This window comes from Mirounga angustirostris, unplaced genomic scaffold (assembly GCF_029215605.1).
Source record: "Mirounga angustirostris isolate CCGP_5_RB_7025 unplaced genomic scaffold, mMirAng1.0.hap1 SCAF_15, whole genome shotgun sequence".
Lineage (NCBI taxonomy): Eukaryota > Metazoa > Chordata > Mammalia > Carnivora > Phocidae > Mirounga > Mirounga angustirostris.
Window position 1 is genome coordinate 10323940 of NW_026991723.1, and position 26887 is coordinate 10350826.

A 26887-nucleotide genomic window follows, 5' to 3' on the forward strand; every position below is an offset into this window, starting at 1 on the left:
AAAAGGACTCTGTTTATCAGCCCACCTCAGGTTGGGGCCCCTGGAATGCTTTTGCTTTTCAGAAAGCAAGGAAATTACCAAGAATTATAAAAAGGCAAGTCAGAACCATGGCATTTAGAGAACAACCGTATGACTCTGCCTCGCGCCTGGCCTTTGGAGAGGGGAAAACAACTGAAGCAGTGACACTGAATTCTGAGCCGCTTTGCATGACTCATTAAACTGCCATTTTGAACTCTTTTGCCTCGTGCTGCAAGAATGATAGAATCCTAGAACAATCTATACGTTTAAGTTCTTTTATATCGGAAAAGCCTTGCGGTACAGGGGCCTTCAGACGTGAGCACAAACATCAATTGAAATACAAGACAGTCATAATAGACCTAAATTTGATAAGGCACTCGAGTGTGACCCAGGCAGCCCGGCCTCTTAAATCAGGACGCACAACTAATTGCTACTCTTTTATTTATTATCTTTAATCCCTCATTGGATACAGTTGACTTGCTACTTCCTGGGATGAGGCCACAAAATGGGGGAGGGGGAGAATGAATAATTTTAAAATTACGAAGCGATTTCTTTGTTACAAACCTGGGCTGACAATGTCAATTCCAGCCATGTCCTTTCCCCAGCACAGCGCCCTCTGAACTTGGGAAGGGCATTCATTTTTCCTTCCTGCTCCCTCCGGTGGGCAGAAAGTCAGGCGAGTCCAGTCCTTGGAAGCCACTGGTGTCTTTCTTGCCCTCGCCAAGGAATTAGCCTTATTTCCCGGCATCTCCTTCTGGACACCCCAAAGGCTCATCAACGACCTATATCATATTGAAAATAGTAAACCTCTTTCCTGGGTGAACCTGCCCTTTCTACCTCCCTCTTCCACCCCACCTCCAACTGGGTTTATTCATTCCTGGTAATTTGATCAAGGTCTGCTCCTCTCAGGAAATAAGGATTTTGCACTTTGAACATCATTGATTTTGAGCTGAGTTAGCCTAATGCATCACCAGGATTTGATTTCAGAGGCATCAGGAAATCTTTTTCCCTCCTGCTTATTTAACAGCATCCTCCTTTGTCTTGATGGTGTCTAAAATTCTACTGTTAGGGATGTCATCCTTTGTCTCTGTTCCCTGGTAAAACATATATTTTCACGGGAAGCATGATGCTTTAAGAATTAACAGTCTTTTACGGTTGAGCCTGATTAAGTTCATAGACCCCTATCTTGAGAGGAAGCCGAGTAAGGGAGAAAGGAGGGAAGTGAAAAGGCAGGACAGCTGTGGTGGGGGAAGAGCCACACACAGTGGGGAAACCAAGAGAGCAGACAAACAACCCTTAGCCCTCCGCTTTGAGCAGCATTGGCCCTAATGTTGGGAGAGAAGGATTAGCATTGTTTGATACATGTATGTATCCTGAGATCCTTTTTTATTTTAAAAAAAAAACAACCCTATTAATCCCGAATATAAAAGTCACGGACGCCCATTTACAGAAAACCTCATAGGATATATAAAAATACAAAAATGCTCATAATCTTAGAGTCTGGACATACCCAACACTTTGCTGCAATCGTATGTAATCAATATCACACTTTGTGTAAAGTTGTCTTTTTATTCTGTCTTTCTCAATTGACGTTATGTTGCAAGGATTTGCCCCATGGTGATTTTTCATGGCTACATAATATTCCAGTGTTTGTTTAACTAGCTCCCTATCAATTGCTGCTGTTACACATGACAATAGCCAACATTTGCAAAGCTTTCTCGGTCCCTTTCTGAACGCTTACGTGGGTGAATTGACCTCATCTTCACAAGAGCCCAACGAGGAGGTATAAGTATTATTCGTATTTTAGAGATGAGGAAACGGTCACGGAGAGGTATCTTGTCCAAAGCCACTTGCCAGTAAAGGGTGGAGCCTGGGCTCTTAATATTCCTGCCCAAGTGTGATTCTCTCTTTAGGTTGCGCAGAGATAGGATCTCTAGGTCAGAGTTTCAAGGGCCTTATCAAGGCTCTTGAAATATTGCTAAATTGCTTTCTGCAAAATTCACTCTTTTGGCAATGAGTTTCTATTTCCTTTCGTTCCTTGATGTTTGAAAACAAGAGTGAAAGACAAAACCACCTGTGTTGCTGTAACTGAAGGGCTCTTTTTCCATCTTGCCTCCCATCCTGAGAGTAGCAGGAGGAGGGACCCGGAACACAAAGGTTAGTCTGGGCAGGAGACCTCAAGTCCTTGAATCCTGGCAGCTTTGGGGACTTCTGAAAGCACATTCAGATCAGGCGCATCCTGGGCCTGGCCTCCCTGTTCTCTGAGTTGCCTTGGAAATGAGGCGAATTATCAGTATCACTCCTTGCGGGCTGCTTTTCCACCGGCGGGTCGGGCTGGGGAGTCAATGACAGGAGTCCTCCCAGCCCTCTATCTTCAGGGTACGGAGTGTGCGCTGGGACGCGGGCCCCGGGGACCGGCCGCCTGGAGGGGGCAGCCGGGGAGGGTCGGGGCCCCAGCTGGGAGGCCCTGACGTTCACATGCTTAGTTGTTTGTTTGCGTGCTGGATGTTTCTGATAGAAAAGGCTTTTCAGTGTTTCAGAAGACTGGTTAAATGAATTAGGGACTATCCATTTAGTGGCATGGTGTGTATGAGGTAATCAATATGTACTGACAGGGAAAGGAGCCCAGAGCATGTAGTTAAAGTAGAAAAAGAAAAAAAGAACAAAGTACAGAATTGTACCCAGGATTCGTTCTCATTTCGGAGTATGTATAGAAAAAAAAAAGATTTCTTCTAGAAACTGGGAGGCGAAGGGTTTAGGACCCTCTATTTTCTATCTTATGTATGTTTATATTCCTTCAACTTTTCAGTGAATATCAATTATTATTATTTAGAGAGAGGGGTGGGGGAGGGGCAGAGGGAGAAGGAGAGAGAGATTCCTTTTTTTTTTTTTTTTGGAGAGAGAGACTCTTAAGCAGACTCCCCACTCAGTGCAGAACTGCACGCGGGGCTCCATCTCGCGACCCTGAGATCAGGACCTGAGCCGAAATAAAAAAAGTTGGAGGCGTAACTGACTGAGCCACCCAGGTACCCCAAACATCTATTATTTTTAAAATTAACTTAAAACCAATAGAGAATTTGCAGTAAGGTAGAGTACCTGGGGTATAAAATTTTAAAATACACAAACATATAAACTCACATTTACAAATAGGGAAGATATATAAAGATGAAAATGGGATCTAAGGCAATCTAGTACAGTTAATACAAAAGTACTTACCGAGCTGGTATTTGGGGAATGAAGTGTATTTTTTCTCGTTGCATTTCCTAAATGCTTGCTGATGTGATTGCATAACTACTCTACACTATTTAAATACTCTAAATGTAGATGTAACGAAAGAAGCGTGAAATTGTATTAAAAGTAAAGGGAAAAGGCAACTCTGCAAGGCAAGGGGAGAGTGTGTAGGAGCAGCATGAATGAAGATCCAGATACCTGGGTCGCCCCCAGGCTTGCTGTGTGATCTTGGCCAAGTCACTTGGCCTCTCTGGGCTTTGGCTTCTTTATCTAGCCTGGGGGTTCTCAACCCTGACTGCAGATCGGAATCACCTGAGGAGCTTCTAGAACCGTGCCCCGGCCTCTTTGGGGTGGGGTCTGGGTAGGCTCCCTGGTGATTCTGGTGGGCACACAACGGTGAGGACACCCATAAGCCTGAGCTCAGGGCAGGTCAGAAGCCTCTTGACCCAGACCCAGAAGTGACTTGTGGCCATCGAAACAAATAAATAAATAAGGAGAAGATCAATGCAGCTCTAGGAGAAGAAAAGTTTGAAAGACACCACTGGGCTAGATCACCTCTTGGTTTTGAAAAGTGGTTGCTCTTTGCTCATAATAACCACTTTCTGTTGGGATTTTCCCTCGGCATTTGGGTGTAAAGAGTATGCATTTTTAAAGTTGTCCAAATGCCTATTTATGCAGCAGACCATAATTCCTCTCTCGATAGGCTGCTATGCTTTATCAAATAAATGACACACATTTAAAAAACTGTCTGAAGGGGCATTTACCTGAGGGACTGTTATTGTGTTAGGATTCTTTTTTTTTTTTTTTTTGAGCCCTTATGGTTCATTGGGTAAATAATACCTTTTAACCAATTTTAAATAGACGCGTCTAGTAAGATGCCATTTAATCAATCTTATCCATTCTCATACCCTTCAAAGAGGGCTCTTTTAGGTTGTTTTGATTTTAAATTTTACATTAAGGTACTTTACCAAAAAAAAAGAAGAAGAAGAAGAAAAGAAAAAGGATCAGATCTTAAAGAACGGGGCACAAAGCAGGCACCTGCCATCTGACTTTTGTTTCCCTTTGGTAGATAAAAAGACGTTCTTATAACTTTGTTTTTTCTTCTGTGGGGCTACTTCAGTTTCTGTGCTAAATTCAAGACATGTTTGCCTTTGAGCAAAATAGACCCTAACCCTGTCCTTCAGTGAACATTCCCGATTGGATTATTTTGGGAGAAAGTGGGGGAGTCTGGGGCAGTTCCAGCACAAGAGGGAGTTATTGAGATAGGATGCTGAAATGGAGAACATCTGGTAGGATGGGGTTTATGTCAGCATGAGTCATGGGCCTTCTGCAAGCAATAGAGCCGGGGACAGAGAATTGACCCGAAGACCCCAACGGAGGCGACAGGAGGATTCGGTGGAGAATTCCAAGAATGTTGAGAGCATTGGTACAGAAGGCCAGCAACCCGCAAGGGGTTTAACCAAGGGTCTGACCTGATGCACAGAACCTCCAGGAAGGTTAAAAAATGATACAAAGGAACAATGCAGCCATCGACACTGCGCCCAGGAGAAAGGAGGAATCGGACCTCGAAAGAGGAGTTTTCGAAGTGTGTTCCCAGACCAGCTGCCTCACCGACATCTGGGAAGGCGGCAGAAAGACAGAGCCTCGGGCCTCACCTCAGACCCACGGAATGAGAGACCCTGGGGACTGAGGCCCGGCAAGCGGGGCTTTAACACATTTTCCAGGTGAGTCTGATGTACAGAGAACCTTGGAACCCCCCGGCTCCGTATAATTGTAGCAGAAGCCCCGTGGTTGCTGCCTCCCACTCTCTGGCCCCTGTGAATGGGGGGCTGGATGCCCACAGCTGCTACAGCCCCCCCAAAAAACCCGGTGCACCGGCCAGCGCGTTGGCGCAAGGTCTCCTCCCCGTGCACGCGGCTGCGCGTCCCTGGGGTGACCTCCAGCTCGGGGACTCCTGTAAGTCGTTCTCTAGGTACAACTGGAGTCCAATGACCCGCTAACATCCCGGCTGCAAAGGATGGCGCGACACGCGGGGAATTTACCTCTCCAGACCACAGTCTTACTACAGGACTGAGCTGGAGGCGACTGGATGGACGTTGGGCGAGCCATCAACGTGGTGTCCCCTGGTGCATGCCCAATGGCTCTACGCATTAGGCAGCCTTTTCCAGCGGTGGCGGGGGGGGGGGGCTAAAAATGAAGGCCTATGAGGCTGGCCACCCAGGTCTACCCCAATACAGGACCAACAGCACCCCACGGGCACCCCAGCACTGGGAACTCTACTCCAGCCACGGTGTGGAATCCAGGCTTTTCCTAGGGTTCAGGGACATAGTCTGGGCTCACCGTAACTGCTGTGGAAGAATGCCAACGTGGCCCTTGATTTAAAGACAATAATTTCCTTCCCAGCTCCCATTATTTATTTGTGAATTGAAGAGGAGGCTGTTCCTAAAGGGGCATGTGTCTCCCTTTCCTCGATGGAGTGCATTGCTCCCCAGTGCTGAACCCTTAACGAGATTACGTCCAGCTATTTGCACACATTTACCTTACAATCAGGGCAAGAGCTTCACAGATAAACCTTCGTATTTAATTTGCACTTGTTCTATGAAATGACATAGCTGCTGGGCAGGTGCAGCAGAAGGGGGCCGTCGTGTGGGTCCCCGAGGTCCCGGCTGGCCAGGCGGCTGGATGAAGTGTTTCCCCTTCTCCAGTCCCTCTCCAGCTGACAAACTGCTCACCCTCTCGCGATTCAGCTCTCAGTAACTTGGTCATCGCCTGAAAGACACTCTTCTCCGGGGCCCCGGCCTCACACTGCCCACCCGAAGGTCACGGCCCCTCATGCTGCGCCGCCGTCTACTCAGCACGGCTTCCTCCCTGAAACGCGCTCCTGTGTTTGTTTACGTGCCTGTCTCCCCGCCAGAACACAAGCTCCCCGAGGAGAGTGACCGGTCCGTCTTGTCACGGCCCAGTTGGGCGGGAGTTCCTTTGGGCCAGAAGGATTGTTCCTTCCTCCAGGCTGGTCCCAAAGGTGCAGACCGACTGCTATCACAATCAGGGAGACTTAGACCTGGCACCTTTTGACTTGGGGCTCACCACTCCTGGGGGAGACCCAACTCATAGCGCTCGGGTAGCGAACCCTGGGGCTTGGCTGAAGTTAGCTGCACAAGGCTGACTTGAAGAGATGCGCACAGTTTTTCATAGGCAGGCTTTTGTTTCCTCATGGCCAATGCCTGTGTCAATTATCTTGGTTAATTCACTTTTCAAACATATTATTTTTTAAAACGAGAGGGAGAAGCAGACTCCCCACCGAGCAGGGAGCCCGACGCGGGACTCGATCCCAGAACCCCGGGATCATGACCTGAGCCGAAGGCAGACGCTCAACGACTGAGCCACCCAGGCACCCCTCAAACATATTATTTTTTAAAACATGGGCCTTGATATACTCTTTCTCCATGTTTCATAGTTTGATGTTTTTTAGAAATACAAAATAAATGGAGAAAAGCAAACCTCATCCAGACCTAAGTGCTCTGCACAGAGGTGGTCTGATGCCTCCGTGAGGGGGTCCGTCTACAATGCACTCAATTTCTCAGCACTGTTACTGTCCTTTGCCAAACGGGGATGGTGAGAGTCCGCCTCCTGGGATTTTTGTGGCAATGTAATGAGCTACTGCACGTAAAACTATAGAAGTCCTGGTCCAGAGTGAGTGCTCAACTGGGAGGGCCACCTGCGGCAGACCAGAGGCCAAGGTAAAGGTACTAAGCGGCCACTCTGGGCCATGCCCCTGACTCCCAGACAGAAAGACTTTGATTCCTGGGGTTAGTCACTGGGTTGTTCTGGGTTGACTGCTATCCCCTCAAACTCATCTTCCCCCAGAATCTCAGCCTGTGACCTTACTCAGAAATAGGGTCTTTGCAGATGTAATTACACAAGTTAAAGTGAGGTCATTGTGGCTGGTGTCCTTGTCAGAAGAGGGAAATGTGGGGGCACTTGCGGGGGGCAGTCGGTTGAGTGTCCGACTCTTGGTTCTGGCTCAGATCTGATCTCAGGGTCATGAGATCGAGCCCCGTGTAGGGCTCCGTGCTCAGTGGGGAGTCTGCTTCTCTCCCTCTTCCTTTGTTCCTCCCCACCGTGCACACTCTCTCTCCCAAATAAATCTTAAAAAAAAAAAAAAAAAAAGGAAGAGGGAAATGTGGACCCAGACCCACAGAGAGGAGAACACTTTGGGAAGATGCAGACACAGAGACAGAGATTGGAGTGGTGTGTCTACAAGTCGAGGACCTCCAAGTGTGGCCAGCCACCACAAGAAGTTGCAGGAGACGTGGAAGGATCCTCCCCTAGAGCCTTGAGAGAGAACATGACTGTCATCACCTTGATTTTGGACTTCTGGCCTCCAGAACAAGGAGAGAATAAATTTCTGTTGTTTTAAGCCCCCCCAGTTTGCGGTGATTTGTCATGGCAGGGCTTGCTCCCTGCCTTCAGCTAGATCCTCCCGCTTTCTTGGAAACTCCAGCATGAACGAGATTAAGAGAGGACTTGAGAGTTTGGACTAATGGTCTGTAGTCGTTACCCTATCAGGTTATTAGACATGAGAGCACATTGAGGAGGACAATAGGAAGTGCATCAGTCAGTCCAGAACTCAGACATTTCTTTCAGCACAGCAGAGGATGTGAGTAAAGTAAGCTGGTGCGGCCAAACGAGAAGCAGGTGCTCCAGGGATGGAGAAATCCAGAGATGGGGAAGGAGACAGATTTGACCAAGGTGTATGTGATTGGAGAGTCTCAGCGATGAAAAGCCAAGCACTTCTCTTTTTTCAATAACCACGTCAAGCTTCTGGTCAGGGCTGCCAAGTGTTACGGGATGAAGTCCCCATATCCAGAAAGTTGACGACCTCTTTCTGGGCTCTGCTAATGTCTCTGGCTTCCTGATTGCAAAGATCTTTTCTCTTTGACTTTCATGGTGGAAAGCAAGGCGCTGCCCAAAGGAGGAGCCAGGGTGGCCCTGAACGGCATTGCTGCTTTTCTGGGTCGAGGTGGTGGCTGGCTGACTCACCTACCTTGCCTCAGTCCTTTGGGATCCTTGGTATCTATTGGGCCATCGCCACTGTCTTAAGTCATCATAACACCCTCCTGCCCCCAGACTCTCCCACCCCGGAAGAACAGCTTTAAAATTTCAAGTCCCAGGGCACCTGGGTGGTGGCTCTGTCAGTTGAGCATCTGACTCTTTTTTTTTTCTAAAGGTTTTTTATTTATTTATTTGACACAGAGAGAGAGACAGCGAGAGCAGGAACACAAGCGGGGGAGCGGGAGAGGGAGAAGCAGGCTTCCCGCCGAGCAGGGAGCCCGATGCGGGGCTCGATCCCAGGACCCTGGGATCATGACCTGAGCCAAAGGCAGACGCTTAACGACTGAGCCACCCAGGCGCCCCAGGGCACCAGTTAAATTTTATTTTATTTTTTTTATTTTTTAAGATTTTATTTATTTGACAGAGAGAGACGGCGAGAGAGGGGACACAAGCAGGGGGAGCGGGAGAGGGAGAAGCAGGCTCCCCGCCGAGCAGGGAGCCCGATGTGGGACTCGATCCCAGGACCCTGGGATCATGACCTGAGCCAAAGGCAGACGCTTAACGACTGAGCCACCCAGGCGCCTGAGCATCTGACTCTTGATTTTGGCTCAGGTCATGATCTCAGGGTCGTGGGATCGAGCCCCAAGTCGGGCTCCATGCTCCGCGGCGAGTCTGCTTGAGATTCTCTCCCACTCCCTCCCCCTTTGCCTCTCCTCCCACTCTCTCTCTCTCTCTTTAAAAAAAATAAATAAATCTTTTAAAAAATTTTAAGTCCCGGGGTTGGGTGATTAAAAAAAAATACGTAAATAAAATAAAGTAAAATAAAATAGCAAATCCCCTTAAAACCCTCTAAAAATGGTTCTGTCACAGGTGTGAATTAATAGAATCTATTACACCTGAGTGCTGGCCAGTGGCTCCTTCCCATGGGCCTTTTCCTCCAGGAAGAGTCGCCAGCTCTGGGATTCCATGCTGGACTGGAGTGAGCAAACCAGTGGCACCCAGCACACGTTACGGAAGATACCAAGTCTAGCCTTAACGACATGCCTGAGAACACACTTCGCTGGTGGTGTGATTGGTCTCTAATCTCCACGCAGGTACCAGGGGGTGTGTGATGGGCTGGAGGCCCCAACACAAGCAGATAAGTGAACCAAAGCATCTCCGTCCTCAAGCCTTCAGCAGGTCCCCCGCCTGGTGGCCCTCCTATTTTGTGCCAACATCGGCCCCCTATTCTCTTAATATTCTCTCCTGTCTGCTCCAGGCCTTTGTTGTACTAATCATCTATTTTTATCTATTATTTTTGAGTGGTTTAATTCAAACCTATATTTGTAGTTTCTTTCTTTGTTTCTTTCTCTTTCTTTCTTTCTTTCTCTTTCTTTCTCTTTCTCTTTCTTTGTTTCTTTCTCTTTCTTTCTCTTTCTCTTTCTTTGTTTCTTTCTCTTTCTTTTTCTTTCTCTCTTCTTTCTTTCTTTCTCTTTCTTTCTTTCTTTTTCTCTTTTCTTTCTTTCTCTTTTTCTTTCTTTCTTTCTCTTTCTTTCTTTCTTTCTTTCTTTCTTTCTTTCTTTCTTTCTTCCTTCCTTCCTTCCTTCCTTCCTTGTTTCCCTTCCTTCCTTCCTTCCTTCCTTCCTTCCTTCCTTCCTTCCTTCCTTCCTTCCTTCCTTCCTTTTCTGTCATTTCTAATATGCTTATTCCCAGACCCCCCTCTTGGTACACATGTATAACCAGTAAAACAGAAGGCAAAGAAGTACACTCATCATTGAGTCTCTTCCAGCTACAAGAGGGGCCGAAAGTGCAGCCTTAAAGTGTACTCGGAATCAGCGAATGTCAGAATGCCTAGTGAACACCACACTCTACCCAGCGTACCAGCTCACCCTCTTGCTGTGCTCAGAATAGACTCATTCCGCTCTCATTGCCCCTGGAGCCCAGATGTCCCGTCCAGGGTCAGTATCCAGTTCAAAATTCGGGTCTCCTTGGACTTCAGTGAATGAGGTGCAGTCTCACCCACCTGGAAACCAGTGAGCCAGAACGCTGGGCTATCTGGGACCCCCCGCCCCACATGCAGTGGCCGCATCAGGATAGGATCTGTGCACGACCCACTCCTTTGGGAAAGGAAAATGCGGGGCTGCACAGCGTCCCTGGTCCACAGTCTGATGTGGACCGAGGGTGTGCGGACGTTCTGAGAAGCTCACACTCTGCGGGGAGAGCATCTTTCTCGAACGGGCCCTGATTCAGCTCCCTGGAGGCAGTTCCCTGTCTGTGCCGTCCATGGCTGTGGCTCTGCTTTGCTCGTCGATCACTCTCCTAAGTGTCATTTGAATAGGGCACTAGTAGAGGATATCCTTGGGGGAGGGACGGCTTCCTCGGCCTGCTTGCTGCCTAAAGGTCGCTGAGGGGACCAAAGGTCACTTAAAATCTCGAGCAGTCACAGACACTTTTAGGCCAGGCTGGTGGTTTAAAAAAAAACAAAAACAAAAACCAACTAAACACAGTCCACTTCTTATCTGTTCGAGTCTGGTCAGCTTCTTGGGGCAGTAGCCATCCCTATGGTTTTTTTCCAGACATCCGTCTTAGATCTGCATACCTCTTAGTGCCTTTCTTGCCCCCATGTCTCTGCTTATCAGGTTCGGGTGGGAAAGACTCACCCTTAGTCTCTCTCCTCAGCCGTGGAAACCAGCAGCATTCCAGAAGGTGGTTACCCCATTGGCTGGGTCCAGAGGGAGGTCAATAATAACATGGGACAGAGACGCTGGCTGACCCTTGGTGAAAATATAGTGGGGTGAGAGATGAACTGTTGTGGGTTAAGACACTGTATTTAGGGGCGCCTGGGTGGCTCAGTTGGTTGGGCGACTGCCTTCGGCTCAGGTCATGATCCTAGAGTCCCTGGATCGAGTCCCGCGTCAGGCTCCCTGCTCAGCGGGGGTTCTGTTTCTCCCTCTGACCCTCCCCCTCTCGTGCTCTCTCTCTCTCTCATTCTCTCTCTCAAATAAATAAAATCTTAAAAAAAAAGACACTGTATTTATTTTTTGATTAAGAAATCTTTAAAAATGGTGGTAAAATTCATATAACATCAAATGTATTATCTTAATCATTTTTAAGTGTACAGTTCGAGAGAGTTAAGTACATTCACATTGTTGTGCAACCGGTCTCCGAAACCCTTTTTGTCTTGTAAAAACTAAAAATCTGCACCCATTAAACAAGATATCCCAGCCCCTGCTCTCCCCCAGCTCCTGGAAACCTCCATCGTACCTCATGCATCTAGGAACTGGACTATTCTAGGTTCCTCATATAAGCAGAATCATGCAGTATTTGTCTTTTTGTGACTGGCTTATTTTACTTAGTATAATGTCCTCAAGGTTCAATCTGTGTTGTGGCAGGTGACAGAATTTTCTTTCTTTCTTTCTTTTTTTAAGATTATTTATTTGAGAGAGAGGGAGAGAACATGAGTGGGGGGAAGGGCAGAGGGAGAGGGAGAAGCAGGCTTCCCGCTGAGCAGGGAGCCCGACGTGGGCCTCGATCCCAGGACCCCGGCATCGTGACCTGAGCCGAAGGCAGACGCTTAACTGACTGAGCCACCCAGGTGCCCCAGAATTTTCCTTCTTTGTAAGGCTGAATGTGATTCCATTGCAGGTATATACTACATTTGTTTATCCATTCATCCATCGATAGACACGGGGGTCGTTTCTTCCTGTGGCCGTGGAGAATAAGGCTGCCAGGCATGTGACTGTACAAATATCTCTTCGAACTCCGCTTTCAGTTCTTTTGAGTATATACCCAGAAGGGGCCACTACAATGTTGATGTTTTTGTTTGTGTAGCGTAACTGATCCTATCCTGTGCAGGACCTGGCACAACTCACTTTAGCTTCATACCCATGGGTAGTCGAAGACGGATTGCACTTGCATTGCTCTTTTTTAAAAGAAGGCTGGGCTAAATATTCTTCCCGAGATCCTCAAATAGACCCTTACCTTGGGGGCAGCTGACTTGGTCCCTAGAGAGGAGGTTTGCAGCCCCGCAGACGTGTACCCTCAGCCAAGTGTTCCTCCTTCCTCCTCTCTACTTGATCCTTCATGCTCTCCTTCCAGCCAAATGATTATTAATGTTTATGTTTTTATCTCTAGTGCCTGGCAATATGGTTGACATATAACTACAATCTCTCCCCTACTATCAAGGATTTTCCTGGGCACCAGGGATGTAAATCTTAAATGAGGGTTGTTCTGGGCCCGAGGGACATAAATATCAAGTAGGACACACTCGGTGCTGGATAGCTCCCTTCGCCCGGCCGGATCCACGCTCCACATCTCCACCCTGCTCTCTGCCCAGAAGGGGGATCCTGTGGCCCCCCTCCCTGGCCTCCTGGCGCCCCTGGTGTCGGGTCAGCCAACAGGGAGCACCAAGGGTGGTTCAGGAGCGAGGCTGGAGTCTTGATTCCCCTGGATTGTCCTTTCCTGGCGCCGCATGCTTGTCTCAGGCTGCTCCCGTCCCTCCGGTGAAGGAGGCCCTTTTCAATAGGACTCTCCATTCTGGCTTTGCTGACTCTGGGTACCACAGCATCCTCCGTGCTTTCCACTCTACCGGACTTTATCGTGGGGAATTGTCCCTTAGGAAGTGGGGGTTCCCAATCTGGCAGTGGTAGCTATTTCCCGCTGAGACCCTGCCGGGCCCATGGTCCTACCCCGTCGGACCCGTGAAGAAGACAGAGAGGAAACAATAATGTAGATACCATGTTGTGACAGTAACTCTAGTCCAAGAAGCCATGGGAGTTACTATGGGTGGGTAAGAGAAAGCATTTAAACTAAACTACCCTGAAGAATCTACTGTACCCAGAGCAAGGTGTCTGATCTGGGTATTTCAGAATTCAGTTGCTCACCGTGTTCATAGTGTGCAAATCTAGAAGAGATTCAGGTAACAAGAGAAATGACAGTATTACCCACGTGCAACTGTTTCTCACGAAGGACGCTCCTGGATACAGGAGTGCTACTTAAACCAGCCTGTAAGCGGTCCATGCAGCCTTGTCCCCAAGCAGATGCAAGCTCCGCAGAGCACCCTGGTGGGGCTTTGACCACCCATGCTCCAAGACCCGAGAAGCTTCTGCTCATGACTGTGGCCACCTGCTCGCCCTCTCCTTATTGGCCAGTATTCCTGGGCTGCAGGGGCCCTTTCTAGTGTTCTCAATAACGTCAAAGTCATCCCTGCCATGGCCCGTGGATCTCTTTCCTCTGCTTTCTCAACTCCACCCGCGACGATACCTAGCGTCACTGTCAAAGTTGCATTTTTTTTTTAAATTTATTTATTTGACAGAGAGAGACACAGCAAGAGAGGGAACACCAGCAGGGGGAGTGGGAGAGGGAGAAGCAGGCTTCCCGCGGAGCAGGGAGCCCGATGCGGGGCTCGATCCCAGGACCCTGGGATCACGACCCGAGCCGAAGGCAGACGCTTACCGACTGAGCCACCCAGGCGCCCTCAAAGTTGCATTTGAACATCCAGCCCGATGCCCTCTTTGTTGCTCTGTGAGGTTCAGTACTATACTCACAGACACTTGCTCAGGCACAATAGGCCAAAACTAGCTGCTGGAACAGAAAGCGCTCCGGGACAGAGGGGTCCAGTTGGAAGTTGACTGGTGAGTATGTAGGTTAAGATGTGAATGGTTTGGGGGAACATTAGGTTGGGGGACTTAGGCATGCACAAGGGGGACACAGGGCTGCCCGAGAAGAGGCCGGGAGGAGAGCAGTGGCAGCCGAGGGGGCAGTGAGCAGGAAAGATGGGTGATCATAGACATGACATTTCTAGCAGGAAAGATGGGTTGAGGGCCATTGGCCAACATCAGGAGGTTGCATCTCACATTTTGGGCTGGGGAAAGCCTTCCATGGCTTGTAATCCAGGCAACCGCGACTCACAGTCTTCCCCAAGACATTCTACCCTCAGACGGTGAGAATGTCCACACCGTGGGCTTGACCTTCCTGATAAAAAAAATTCTCTTTGGGTTTGAATCACCTCTTCTGAAGGGGGTTCAAATCCTCTGGGGGTGGTAACGACACATCAGGACTAGTGTGAATGAAGCAAGGGTGGCTGGATAAGCTTGCTGAAGACAGTCTTCATCCAGCAGTTTTCCCTTTGCATGCCCCTGCCTTCAGAATCTCCAGAGCATGCACGCCACCTCCCAACCACAGGGCGGATGGTGGTATGGGGTGGTATGGGGTCAGGGTTAGGGGACTAGAAAACATGACCTGTTGGAACATTTTTTATTTTTAAATAAGTTTCCCTACCCCCCCCCTTCTTTTTCCCTTTATATCCTCTAATCTCACCATTCATTCATTCCGAACTTCGCTGCTTCTTTTGACCATTCTTAAGGTACGGAGCAGGGGCGGGGGGATGGTGTGGTAGGAAAGGAGGGCTGTCATTTTTATTCTGCAGGCGGTGAGAGCCATCGGTAGGCTCCAAGTGGGAGAGACGTGATCCGGCTCAGGCTGCCTCGGACTCTCTGCAAACAGTGCTCAAAGTGACGAGTAACCCGGCCCACTTGGGTTATATTTTAAGATGGAGACAATGGCATTTACTGGAGACTGGAGGTGGGGGTAAGGCAAAGAGAAGTGCGAAAAAGACTCCTAGTTTTTTGACTTGAGCAACTGGTACAGGAAAGTATAAAAGATGCCAGTCTGTTTATTTTTCTAAAGAAACTATGCATGTGTATTTCTTTTTAAAAGTATGTAAAGTGTTTTTCTACATGTGTGTTTTCTATATATGTACGCTACGTATGTACAGTTTTACTATATCTAAATATATAGTTCTATGAATATTGAGAGAGAGAGAGATGGAAACAGGTAAAATTGTTAACAGTGATTTTCCCAGGGGAGAGAGAGGGACTTTCCTTCTCTGACCTATTGCTTCTGTTTAATCATGATTTTTCCGTGATGATGTATTAATTGTACTCAGGAAACTATCTACAAACTGTGAGCAATGGTAATCTCCGGGTAGTGAGAATGAACATTTTTTCTTCTTTATATGGTCTAGTTGTAGTAGGTCACCCTATTGCTGTACAGTCATGTCACCACAAACTCAGTGGCTCAAAGCAACACGTATTCATTATGCCACAGTTTCCGTAGGTCAGGAGTCCAGGTCCAGCTTAGCCGCATCTGCTGCAAAGCTGTAATCAACATGATCACTGGGGCTGTGGTCTCATCTGCGGCCAGAGTGGGAAAGAATATACTTCCCTGCTCACATCACTGTTAGGAGCTTTCCGTTTCTTGCGGGTTGTCCGATGGAGGGCCTCATTTTCTTGGAAGTTGTTGGCCAGAGGGCACCCTCGGCTCCTTGCCATGTGAGTCTTGCCAACAATGACCACTTACTTCCTACAAGGAAGAGTCTCCTTGCAAGACAGGTATTACAACCTTATGTGATGTGATCATAGACATGACATTCTATCGCCTTTGCCATCCCGTGTGGGCAGAAGCAAGTCACAGGTCCCACCCCTGCTCGAGGGGAGGGGCATCGCAAAGGCGTGACCATCAGGAGATGGTCTGTCTGCCACACTTGTTTCCTAATAATAATTTACAGTACACCTGTAGCTTCTGTCTTAATGTGCCATTTTTAAAACACTGTATTCATTTTCAACAACTGAAAAACAGTAGAGAAGAAGATTATTTATAAACAACCTAAAAGGTATTGATTTCTTAGTAAAAAGAATTTCTTAAATTAGGCTCTGCTCTGATTATGTTTCCTAAAGCTGAAATCTGTTTAGTGAAGCTAATATAAAGAATAAGACCAATGTTTTTTGTTTTGGGAGTTTGTGTGTGTGTGTATATGTGTTTCCAGAAAGACCCCTGAACCTTTATTTCAAATAGGTAGGAGGTCATCGAGGATTAAAGGTAATGGAAAAACATACTAACTACCCATGGACCACATCTGGAAGATGATGCCTCCTGTCCAGCTCATTGGAACTTCCTGGGGGTTGCTCTTCTCAAAATACTCGACAGATGGGGTGCCTAGGTGGCTCAGTCGTTAAGCGTCTGCCTTCGGCTCAGGTCGTAATCCCAGGATCCTGGGATCAAGCCCCACGTGGGGCTCCTTGCTCAGCGGGGAGCCTGCTTCTCCCTCTGCCTGCCGCTCCCTTTTCTTGTGTTCCCTCTCTCTCTTAAATAAAGAAATAAAATCTTAAAAAAAAAAAAAAATCCGACAGTTTCTTCTGGAGGCTGCCCTTTACCTGGAGCTGTCGTGTTGTACTGGAAGAAAAGCTCAGCAGAACGTGGAGAACTCAGGTTCCAGTTTAGAGCCCATTACTTTTGTAACATCAAACACAAAATCTAATTTCTCTGGGTTTCCATTTTTGTATATTTGAAGGGGAATAAAAGTGATACTTGCATCCGTTGATTCTTTAGTAGCAGATGGATGAGATAAATCAATCCATACCCATCTGGCTTTCTAGAAGTTCATGATTTAGGGTCTAGCAGCAACTTCAGCGTAGGCTTTCTTACCTATCACAGCTGTTCCCCTGTAAGACCTAACTCAGTATCGGAAGGGCTCTTCCCACCCGCATCCTGTTGTCTCCGCTGCCTGGTTCAGACTCTCTTGTGGTGCAGTGAACACCCCCCAGAATGCCAATCCAGTTCACGAGGACCAACCCCTTCCTGGTCTCCCTTAACGATCACAGCGGACCCCTGGCCACATGTCTGGACCGGGGATGGGCCCAAACCCAGCTAGGCCACTCGGTTTCTTAGCCTTAGGGATTTGGAAGCGGGACTCCAAGTGCCACTGTCGGAAAGAGCCTCACCCTCAGTCACCAGCATTCCTGCCTGCCCCTCGTCTCCCTGGGTCCCTCAGAAGAGGGGACGTCAGCTGGACTGACGGACCGACCTTCCTCCCAGGTTCCTTCCGTCTGCTGTCCTACTCACGCTCTCATTTGTTCAGGAAGCATTCATTGTTGGATGGCTGGCGGGCACTTTACACCATTCATTTAATCTTCACAGCAACGTCAACCCATGCGGCTTTCTAGAACTTCTATGGCCACGACTCTGAAGGCGGGCATTATCACCTGCAGGCTACAGGTGTAGAAATGAAGTCTCCAAAAGGGAAGCTAACTTGCTCACAGGCTCAGGTGTAAAGGGGGAACGAAGGAGTCTAAGTTAGGTCTGATGCCAGAGTTCCTGGTACTTTTTCTCTCATCCCACAGGAGTGGGCTCGGTCTGCGTTTGGCCTCCCGGGGACGGTGAAGAGGGAGAACACCCTTGTCGGACCCGACTGAGGACAGTGCAGTACCCAGATGTAGACACCAGGTGGCAGAGAACCGTAGGGCGCACGGCTTCCCTAGCCCGCGCTGGGTACGGTTCCGGCTTCTAGATTCCTGCCTTCTTGACGTTGAGAGAAGGATGTGTACAACTATTCAATACATACCCAAACTATAAGTGTGTCATAATTTGCTACAATAAATAGAGGGAGAATTGTAGAAGGAAAAACAAATATAGAGAGAAAAAAAAAGTAGTGACAGGTATCAGCACTGTAATTGGCAAAGGTTCACTTAAATTTTTCTTTTTAGTATGGTTGTTTAGATGACACAGTGCAATAATTTATTAAGTGGTATTTAAATTCCCACTTTTTTTTTTTTAGAAAGAACGAGCGCTTGTGTGTGCAAGCAGGTGGCAAGGGGGTGGGAGCAGAGGGAGAAGGAAAGAGAGAATCTTAAGTAGGCTCCACGCAGTGGTCAATCTCACGACCCTGAGATCATGACCTGAGCCAAAATCAAGAGTCTGATGCCTACCTGAGTGAGCCACCCCAGGCCCCCCTTAATTCCCACATAATTTTTGAAAAAAATAATGGACCTCTTTAAATTCTCTTTTCCTTATTTTTACTAGAGGGAAGAGTATCTTTCCTCTAATTATGGAACGGAAAGAGTATATAATTTCGTTTTATGGGAAAGAAGTCTACTAAGGTGGTGTTTCATTTTAGTCTTACAGTGTTTCAGAACGTGAGTACTGAGACTTGAAATCAGGTGTTTCTACGACTGCAGGCAAAAAAAGTCCAGTGCTCCCTATTGCCCACAGAGTAAGTGAAGCCAAGGCAAGGGCCAGACCTAGTTTAGCTGGTCCAGGAAGCCCTCTCTGGGGCCTCACCTTACTTGATATGAAGTACGGTACGTCCAGTGGCCTGCAAGAGGAAAGACTTTTGCTTTTTTCCAAAGTAGGGTAGAACATGCTTCCAAAGATGAAGACTCGCCCACGTTAGCCACAAGGAGGTGTGAGGCGTTCTCCTCTGTGTACCATCGTTACTGGTCACGGAAGCTTCACGAGTGACAAGAAACTCTCAGAAGAGCAGGTGCCAAGTGTCTCGTCTAAGAGCACTGAGGGGGACTGCAGCGGTCAGCCGGAGAACAGAAGCAAGGACGCAGTGACAGTGAACTCCCTTCGTGCCCTGGAACAGAACCAGTAAGGGAGGCCTGTTTCCCTTATTAAACTGGATTAGTGTCTATATTGATCGCCTTCCCTCCAGATGAATAGCCATAATAGGAGTGCATTGTTCTGGTCTCTTCTGATTGTCCACTGATAGATCCACTGGTATGCATAAGGCCACCCCTTATAATCCTGGTTGGGGCCATGCTTTTCTGCATTTGCTTGGCAAAGAGACCAGTGTTTCAGGCCCAGAAATGAAAGAACCCAAGGAGCAAGAAGGGGACAGACACAGAAGCTGCTAAGGAGGTGGAACACAGGGAGCTTGGTGACAACCCAGCTCATGGGACTCGATGAGGGGATGCCCGGAAGTGCTCCATACAGCATCAGGCCACAGGAGGGAATGGGCCGGCATGGGCCGATAGCATACAGGGGAATGGGGAGCGAGCCTAGAACACGGCAGCGCGGCCCGGGGTAGGCTGGAATCTGTCTGTCGCACACTGAGAGGCACACAGGAGTGCGTGAGGACCCCGTCCTCCGCACGCCCCACATGCAGCCTTCAGGCTCCTCTGAGAAGTCTTCTTGCTGCCCAGTGGGCTTTTCTTTTCGTCACCCAAAGAACAGCCTGCCGGGGTCCAGCGCCACAGGGGACGATCCAGTTCGAACAGGGACATCTGCGGTTTAAACGATTAGCCACCAGCCCAGCTGTCGTCTGCGCTCATGGGGTGACTGGGAAGACACTGTCTCCGTGCGAGCACCTGGTGCCCTGGGGAGGAATGCCGGTCACTGGAACTTGGAATGAAAAGCAGCCCAACCTCAAGGAAAAACGCCCTCACCCCCAGCGAAAGAGTTGGCCCTCCTGGAGCGCTTGGACACGTCTACAGAATGCCTTGATGAGCATGACCTCGTGTGGTTGCTCGTCACTTGCTTTTCTGGGTGTAAGAGGCTTGGAGTAGAGCAGCTATGGAGTCTCTTTGGCATTCCTTCCAGAAGTTTCTCCCTTCCTGGTCAAGTCACATGATCTGAATGTAACTGGTGGGGTGCTTGCGTGGCTCCTCTGGGGTCTTCACGGCCCCAGCAGGATGCTGTGTAGCCTGCATGGATTTCCACCTTCCATGGGTTCTTTCTTGCCCTAGCTCTGGACAGGGTCCTGAGAACTCAAGGGGACCCCTCTGAGAAGACTTCTGGGTAAGAAGGGGGGTATCGCCAGCATTATTTACGGAGTGCCAGAGAATAGTTCTGGAACTGCAGGGCTCCATCTGTGACTGCATCATCCGGATTTCTGTGGCTTCTTACTGCTCACGTAGGAGCCGTGGGCCACCACCAGCGGGTGGGTGAGGTTGAAGAGAAAAAATTCATCATGGCTAGACACATAAAACAGCAGTGTTCATGTGTGCGCTCTCTTGCTGTCTTAGCAGTCTGCACCTCAGAGGAAAGGGTAGAAGCCAGCAAACTGGTTGCTTTCCAAGGGCACCTTGAAGGAGTCTTATCAAAGCGACAGCCCGATGTTCTGTGGCAGGTAAATAAGCTCTGTTCTTGTTGACCGATCAGCCAAAGTCCTTAGACTTACTGGCTGAAACCACCCACGACCTGGAGAACTCAGCCAGCCACACGGCAAGGACACAGAGCCCCCCGGGGCTCAGCCCTTCTAATAATACACTTTCTCGGCAGGGCCCGTAAATAAGCATCCTTGCTTGTTTTGCTGGAGACAGCGGGCCTGCCTCCTGTATGCTCCCTCCTTAGGGTGGGAGTGATATCCTCAGCACTTGCTTTCCCAAGTAGAACAGACTTGGAGAAAGCAGCTGTGCTTTAGCTTTTTGTTCTAGAAAGTTCTGTCCTCCTAGTTGACAGGCCACATGACCTAAATAGAACTGGGGCAGGGTGGTTGGGTGCTTGTGTGACTCTTCTGGGGTCTGCAGACTCCTGGCCCAGCCCTAACTGCAGTGGCTGTGGTAGGCGGGATCGTGACACTCAGAGGCACATGGAAAACCGAGTAATTGTATTTGCAGTAGCAAGGGTATTCCTGGAATCACACTTCTGTGTCTTTAACTGAGCAGAATCTAGGATATTTTAGGGGACCAATTTTGGGCCTGAAGGATTTACGTTCACCCTGTAGCTCCTAAATCATCTGGCTAGGGGGACAGACTGTCCCATGAGACCCAGGCAGAGTTTGAGGCCGTAGACATTTGCTGAAAAAAGGCAGGTGTAACTCAGCTTGCAATCTTTTCCCTGGAATAAATTTGTCTTCCCGAGTTAATCTCAGAGAAAGGGCAGCTTGGTTGATTTTGTCTCCAGAATTTGAGTCTCTAACACTGAAATATAATCCCACTGGATGTATTGCTTTGGTGAAGAATTCTTTTCTCCCTACAAGAGGGGCAATGTATTGGAGTAAGCGCAGGGATTCTGGAACTGGGTTCTTGGTCCAGCTCTGTCACTTAATAGCTATGTGATGTTGGGCAAGTTACCTAACCTCCCTGCTTCTGTTTCCTTCTCTGCCAAAAGGGGAAAGTAACGGTGGGCATTTACCTTACAGGTTTATGGTGAGGAGAAAATGAATTAACACGCATAAAGCACTGAGAACAGTGCCTGGTACATAGTTAGGTGCTATATAAAGGATTGTTATCTTTCACTATTTGAAACCAGAGCAGAATGTGAAATAAAGGGGTGTTGGGCTGCTGGCCTGGAGTAGTAGCAATCTTGGCCTAGGATGCAAGAGACATGCACTCTCTAATCAGGCTTCCCATTAAGTAGTTGGGTAACTCTGAGCCACTCAGAGCTTCAGTTCCTTCATGTTATGATTTTTTAAAAAAGACTGATTGATTGATTGATTGATTTAGAGAGTGTGAGCAGGAGGAAGGGCAGAGGGAGAGAGAGAATCCCAAGCAGACCCTGGGCCGAGTGCAAAGCCTGACACGGGGCTTGATCTCACGACCCTGAGATCATGACCTGAGCCGAAACCAAGAGTTGGATGCCTAACCGACTGAGCCACCCACGTGCCCCAGTTCCTTCATTGTGGGGTGGTGATAACAACCCAAGTGACCATCCAAGGATAATGGATAAACAAAACATGGCATATACATACAATGTGCTATTATCCTGCCATGAAAAGGGATGGAGGCCTGACACTCACTACAACATGGTTGAATCTTGAAGATGTTATGCCAAGTGAAATACACTTATTTCAGGCAAATTCGCACAAACAGAAAGTGGAACGGAGCATACCAGAGGCGAGTGGGAGTGGGAAGTGGGTCGTTACTGCTCGATGGTAAGCTTCTGCTTTGGGTGATGAGTTTCGGAGACGGATGGTTCCGGTGGTTATTCATCAGTGCAAATGTACTGAATGCCACTGAATCATACATTTATTAAAATTAAAATGGCAAACTGCATGTTATGCGTATTTTACCACAACGAAAAAAAAAATCACACATAAGAAGTCAAAATAAGAAAGGGAGAGGCAAGCTTTGAAAGAGAAAGGGACTTGCTATAAACTTTGAACTTTTATAGTCCATGAAACCATAAATGTGGGTTACCAGGGGGAAAATGAGATGGTGACATTTGCCCGAAAGCCCTTTCCAGCGCCAGCCTGCTAGGAGGTAAACTCCCTTTCTTTCGGGCACTGTCCTGCTCTTTGCTTCCTTCAGGACACAAGTCTGGATGAATCTTCCCAGGAGCTCTCCTACCTCCCCTGGGCTCCACCCGCCATCCTATCTCAGGGGCCCGCTGCACCCTAACGTGTTTTTCTTTACTTGGGTGTGGCTGCTAGTCAACGCAATGGTTATCCCCTCAATGGGGAGGGGCTGATCCTCTCCACTTTGTGCAGCCCTACCCCCACCCTTAGTCCTTGACTCAGAAGGAGTCACAATAGATGCTCAAGAAGATTCCTCCCTGCATCCCTTATGAGGAACTACAACTACCGCTGGGCTTGGCTGCATCGTGTCCTGTACCTAGACTTCTGCTCTGCCCACCGTCACCAGGACATCTTACCTTGTGACGCAGCACGTGCGTGCGTGGGCATGTGAATGCAGTTTCATTAACTATTACTAACCATTACTATACGTGGTACAATCTGAAATTCCAGATTTAATGGATTATTAAAAAATGCTTGTAGTAACACTGATGGTCAGTAGGAGACTGGTTCATGCAGGGGTGTGTCCACCACTGGCCGCTGGGGAGGGGCGGGGCTGATAGGTCAGGCTGCGCAGGGAACAGAGTGAGTGACCGGGTTGGTGGCTTGGAGGAAAGCCGCAGTCTCAGCACCAGTGGGACCTCAGGATGCCCATGCAGGCTCTCACGTCCCTTAACACTGGTGGAGCCCATTCCGACTTCAGTTGCTTTAGCTGAACGAGCTTTTCCTAGTTCACCCTTTCCTGGGGGGCGGAGGGGTGTCATTTAAATGCATTGTGTGCGGGCACATGGGTGGTTCAGTCGTTGGGCGTCTGCCTTCGGCTCGGGTCGTGATCCCAGGGTCCTGGGATCGAGCCCCGCATCGGGCTCCCTGCTCCGCGGGAAGCCTGCTTCTCCCTCTCCCACTCCCCCTGCTTGTGTTCCCTCTCTCGCTGTGCCTCTGTCAAATAAATAAATAAAATCTTTAAAAAAAATAAAAAAAATAAATGCGTTGTGTGCTGGGGGTTGGGTTTTTGGCTCAGTGTTCCACCCCCTTCCTCCTGGATCAGGAAAGAACTCCTCTTCTCCCTGTTCACATGACTGCCCTTTAGATGCGTGACCGCCCACCCTGTGGCTCATGGTGAACAGCCTGTGGACTCCGGACTTGGGACCCAGCACCTTCTTCCCGACAAGTGCTTCTGCTCGCCATCTGGGTTGTGGGGAAAGTGGCATCCCTGGAAGGGAATGAGGGTGGCAGGGCCCGGCCCTGCAGATCCTGGGACCCACGGCATCTGAAGACAACTATAAGAAGGCATCCATCCCCCTCAGCGTGCGGCCGCCGGCTCTTCCAGCCTTCGTCTGCGAGGCTGGGGTCTGAGAGTTACACAGGTCTCCTTGTCTTCCAGTGAGCTCCGCCCACAATCCTACAAAGGTGTTTCTCGTGCTTGACCAAAGTGACGATGCCGTCGGCTGGACCTTTACGGTGGAGCCCGGGAACACATGCCTCTGTATTTTGAGGCTATTCGGCAGATGGCTTCTCACAGAGCAGCCAGACGGTTATGCTGTCCCTAGGCAGTGAAGAGTTCCCTTCTTTCTTCTTCTTTTTAAAAGATTTATTTATTTATCTGAGAGAGAAAGTACACAAGCAGGGGGAGAGGCAGAGGGCGAGGGAGAATCCCAAGCAGACCCCCTGCTGCACAAGGAGCCCAACATGGGGCTCCATCTCGCAACCCTGAGATCATAACCTGAACCAAAATCAAGAGTTGTCAGATGCTTCACAGACTGGGCCCCCCAGGAGTTCCCTTCACTCCATTAGCAAGTGGGAAAGCTCTTGTCTCTGCCGGCTGCCCGCCCCCAACCTCAGCACGCACAGCCCCTCAGCCAGCACAACCAAGATCCCAGCTCCGTGGGGGACGTTAGGCTGGGACCAGCTCCCGAAGGGCAGGTAACTGCCCCGACACCGTGCCCGACTCACTTGGTAAGACTGCCTCGGAACAAGTCCATGGACAAGACTTCAGACGAGATTACGGAGCCCTGCCTGTTGGCCACGGGAGGTAGCCAGGGCCTGTGGTGAGAATCCTGCTTCTAGCTGGGAGCCGAAGGGGCTCTAACGTGACTCATGCCAGTCCCCTCTTGGACTCTGTCAGCAGGAAGCCAAAGGCTGTGGACATGGTTCCCGGTGTGGGTGCCTGGATGAGGACAGCCTGGAGCAATGAAGGGTCTTCCTCTGTCATGTCTCACCCTGGCTGATGTCCCTCAAACACAGCATTCGAAACCAGCTCCTAAGACGCTTAGGACAAGTCCTCCCTTCCAGCTGCTTCCGGGTGGCCACCCCACTTCCTGCCCACTGCTGCACGTTGTCACAGTCCCTGGCCGCTCTGTGGCAGGGGAGTCTAGTCAGGGGCTCCCCCAGGGTGATGCTCCTTGCAGTGATGATGGTTTGGCTGAAAATTTCCATGAGGTGTCCACTGTGGAAGAGCTCCGCAAGCATCAGTTAGCCTCAAGGAGGGACCAGATTTACTGTCTCCACCCTTTCCCACAGGTATTCAAGGAGGGTAATAGAAGTAGGTCTGTTGAGCAACACCCAAAACCCTGGCCAGAACCACTAAGGGGAAGGATCTCACTGTGAAGTATTTATTGCATTTTCTGGCTCCACATCCTTTACTCTGTTTGAAGCCAAACATCCTGACTTGTTCTTCTCACTGAAGAGGCCCGACCTGTTTCCCGATCTCCTTGAATCTGGGCTGGTCTTGGACTTGCTGGGGCCAAGAGCATGTCGTGTGGAATGATGGGGTGCCAGCACTGAAGCGAAGCCTGAACAAGCCTGGTCCACTTGCTCCTCCTGCATCTTTGTCACGGCCTTGAGAACATTCTTGGGCTATGCAGCTGGAAGGTACGAGTCACAGAGCTGAAACCGTGAGCTACGGGAACGGAGCCAGCTTCCCTCAGCTGACGGCCCAGCGTGAGATGGGCCACGGTCAGCAGCAGAGCCAGAGGTTAGTGGGCCCCCCAACCCCGGGAGGAATAAATGCTCACGGCTGGATACCGCAGAGGCTTTGCGGGCTGTGTGTTACAGAGCATCACTGTGGGCAAGGTCACTCACGTGCCCACTTATAAATCAGAGAATGACGCACCCTTGGAAGAGTTATCAGCAGCAACTTTCGCCTTCAAAGAAAAATGGGTCCCTGCAGACTGATCTTCGCTTGTGCTACCTCGAGCTGAAGATCCTTCCCCGGCCTTCAGCTCTACAGATGTGTTCAATATCTTGGTAGAAACCACAGAATGAGCACAGCAAGAAGTGAAAAGTCATTCTTCATTAGGCATCAAATCAACGGAGGGGGTTGAAGCAGAGCCCGGAAAAGAGATGCCTCCCCATATTTCCACGGATTGCCGAGAGCAGGGGGCTTCTCTATCCAGACAGGCCGGCTCTTTGCAGCGGTCGCTGTTCTTGATGTTGACATCTGGATAAAACTCCCCTTCATGCAGAGCTCAGCGTGTGTACAGACCACCGAGAGGTCCCCTTCGTTAGACTCACGGGAGAGGGGTGGCAGTGTCTGGCTTCCCTAATTTCAGTGTGAATCAGAAGCACAGATATGCATCTGGCAGGACGAACTCATGAATCCAAGTCTGTCACTCTGGCAGTCATAGGTTTATCGGCCTCCTGAGCCTGAGTTCCCAAACTCCTAACACACAGAGACACATAAAAGTACTCTGTTCTACCTTTTGAAATATTATGCGGACCAGAAAACACGGCAGGGCTTACAAGATCAACACCAAGCTTCCGGCTCTACCCTGACCATGATTGAATGGGGCCTCGGGAGCAACTTCATGAATGTTCTCTGGTCATTCAAGGTCTGCCATCAATCAGTGTCGGCCAGTGTACTTCCTGAAAGGGAGTCTTGTCTCTCAGAGATTAATTTATAGGTGGGTTTCCCCTCCTATAAATTTCCCCTCCCTCTTCTTGACTCGTCTCAACTGAGTCTCTGACCCAAGAACGATGGACATGCACGATTATGTGCCTTTGGGTGGGGAGACCCCTCGAGTTGGTTCCTGGTCCTGTGGGCCCCCAGGGCCTGCCCTCACAGATGCCCCTGTCTCTCAGGCCTTGGCGTGAGCATCCAGAAAGACCGCCAGCCTGGCTCTGCAAAGGGAAACCATTGTGAGCCTCTGCCCGATGCAGGACAGGAACAGAGAGAGGAATTCAGGGACAGCAGCTGGGGGGTGGGAGGACATCCACACAGCCCACCCTCTCCTTAGTGCTTCCCTGGGGTCTCAGGAGGAGACAGTGATTTTTAAACGAGCATTCACGAGGGGGTGAGCCAACACAGAGAGAGACTCAGTGGGATCCACGCAAATAAAGCTTGCTTTCTTTCCAAGTGCACTGGGTACGTCATTTTTCTTGTTAAGACTGCTGTGATTCAAGCCCAGGCCTCTGGCTGGGTTCTAAAACCCAATTCTGGAGGAACACAGGATTTATTAACACTTGATATATTATACAAGCTCTAGAAAGAAAGAGTTGCCATGAGACAACTGCACCTTCGCAAAATTTGATTTTTAAATTGGGGAGCAAAAGGTTCGCAGTGCACAAGCTAACTGTGAAGTCTCAGTCACT

The 26887-nt window shown here is 49.2% G+C and overlaps 1 protein-coding gene across 1 annotated transcript in view; it reads right to left on the reverse strand.

The window, feature by feature from the left end:
* Positions 1 to 2856: 2856 nt before the first annotated feature.
* Positions 2857 to 26887, reverse strand: part of KANK1 (KN motif and ankyrin repeat domains 1) — a 233037-nt gene continuing 209006 nt past the window's right edge. The window contains exon 14 of the transcript XR_010407627.1: positions 2857 to 26416. The gene's annotated coding sequence lies outside the window, so the exon portion shown is untranslated. The remainder of the gene's footprint in view (positions 26417 to 26887) is intronic.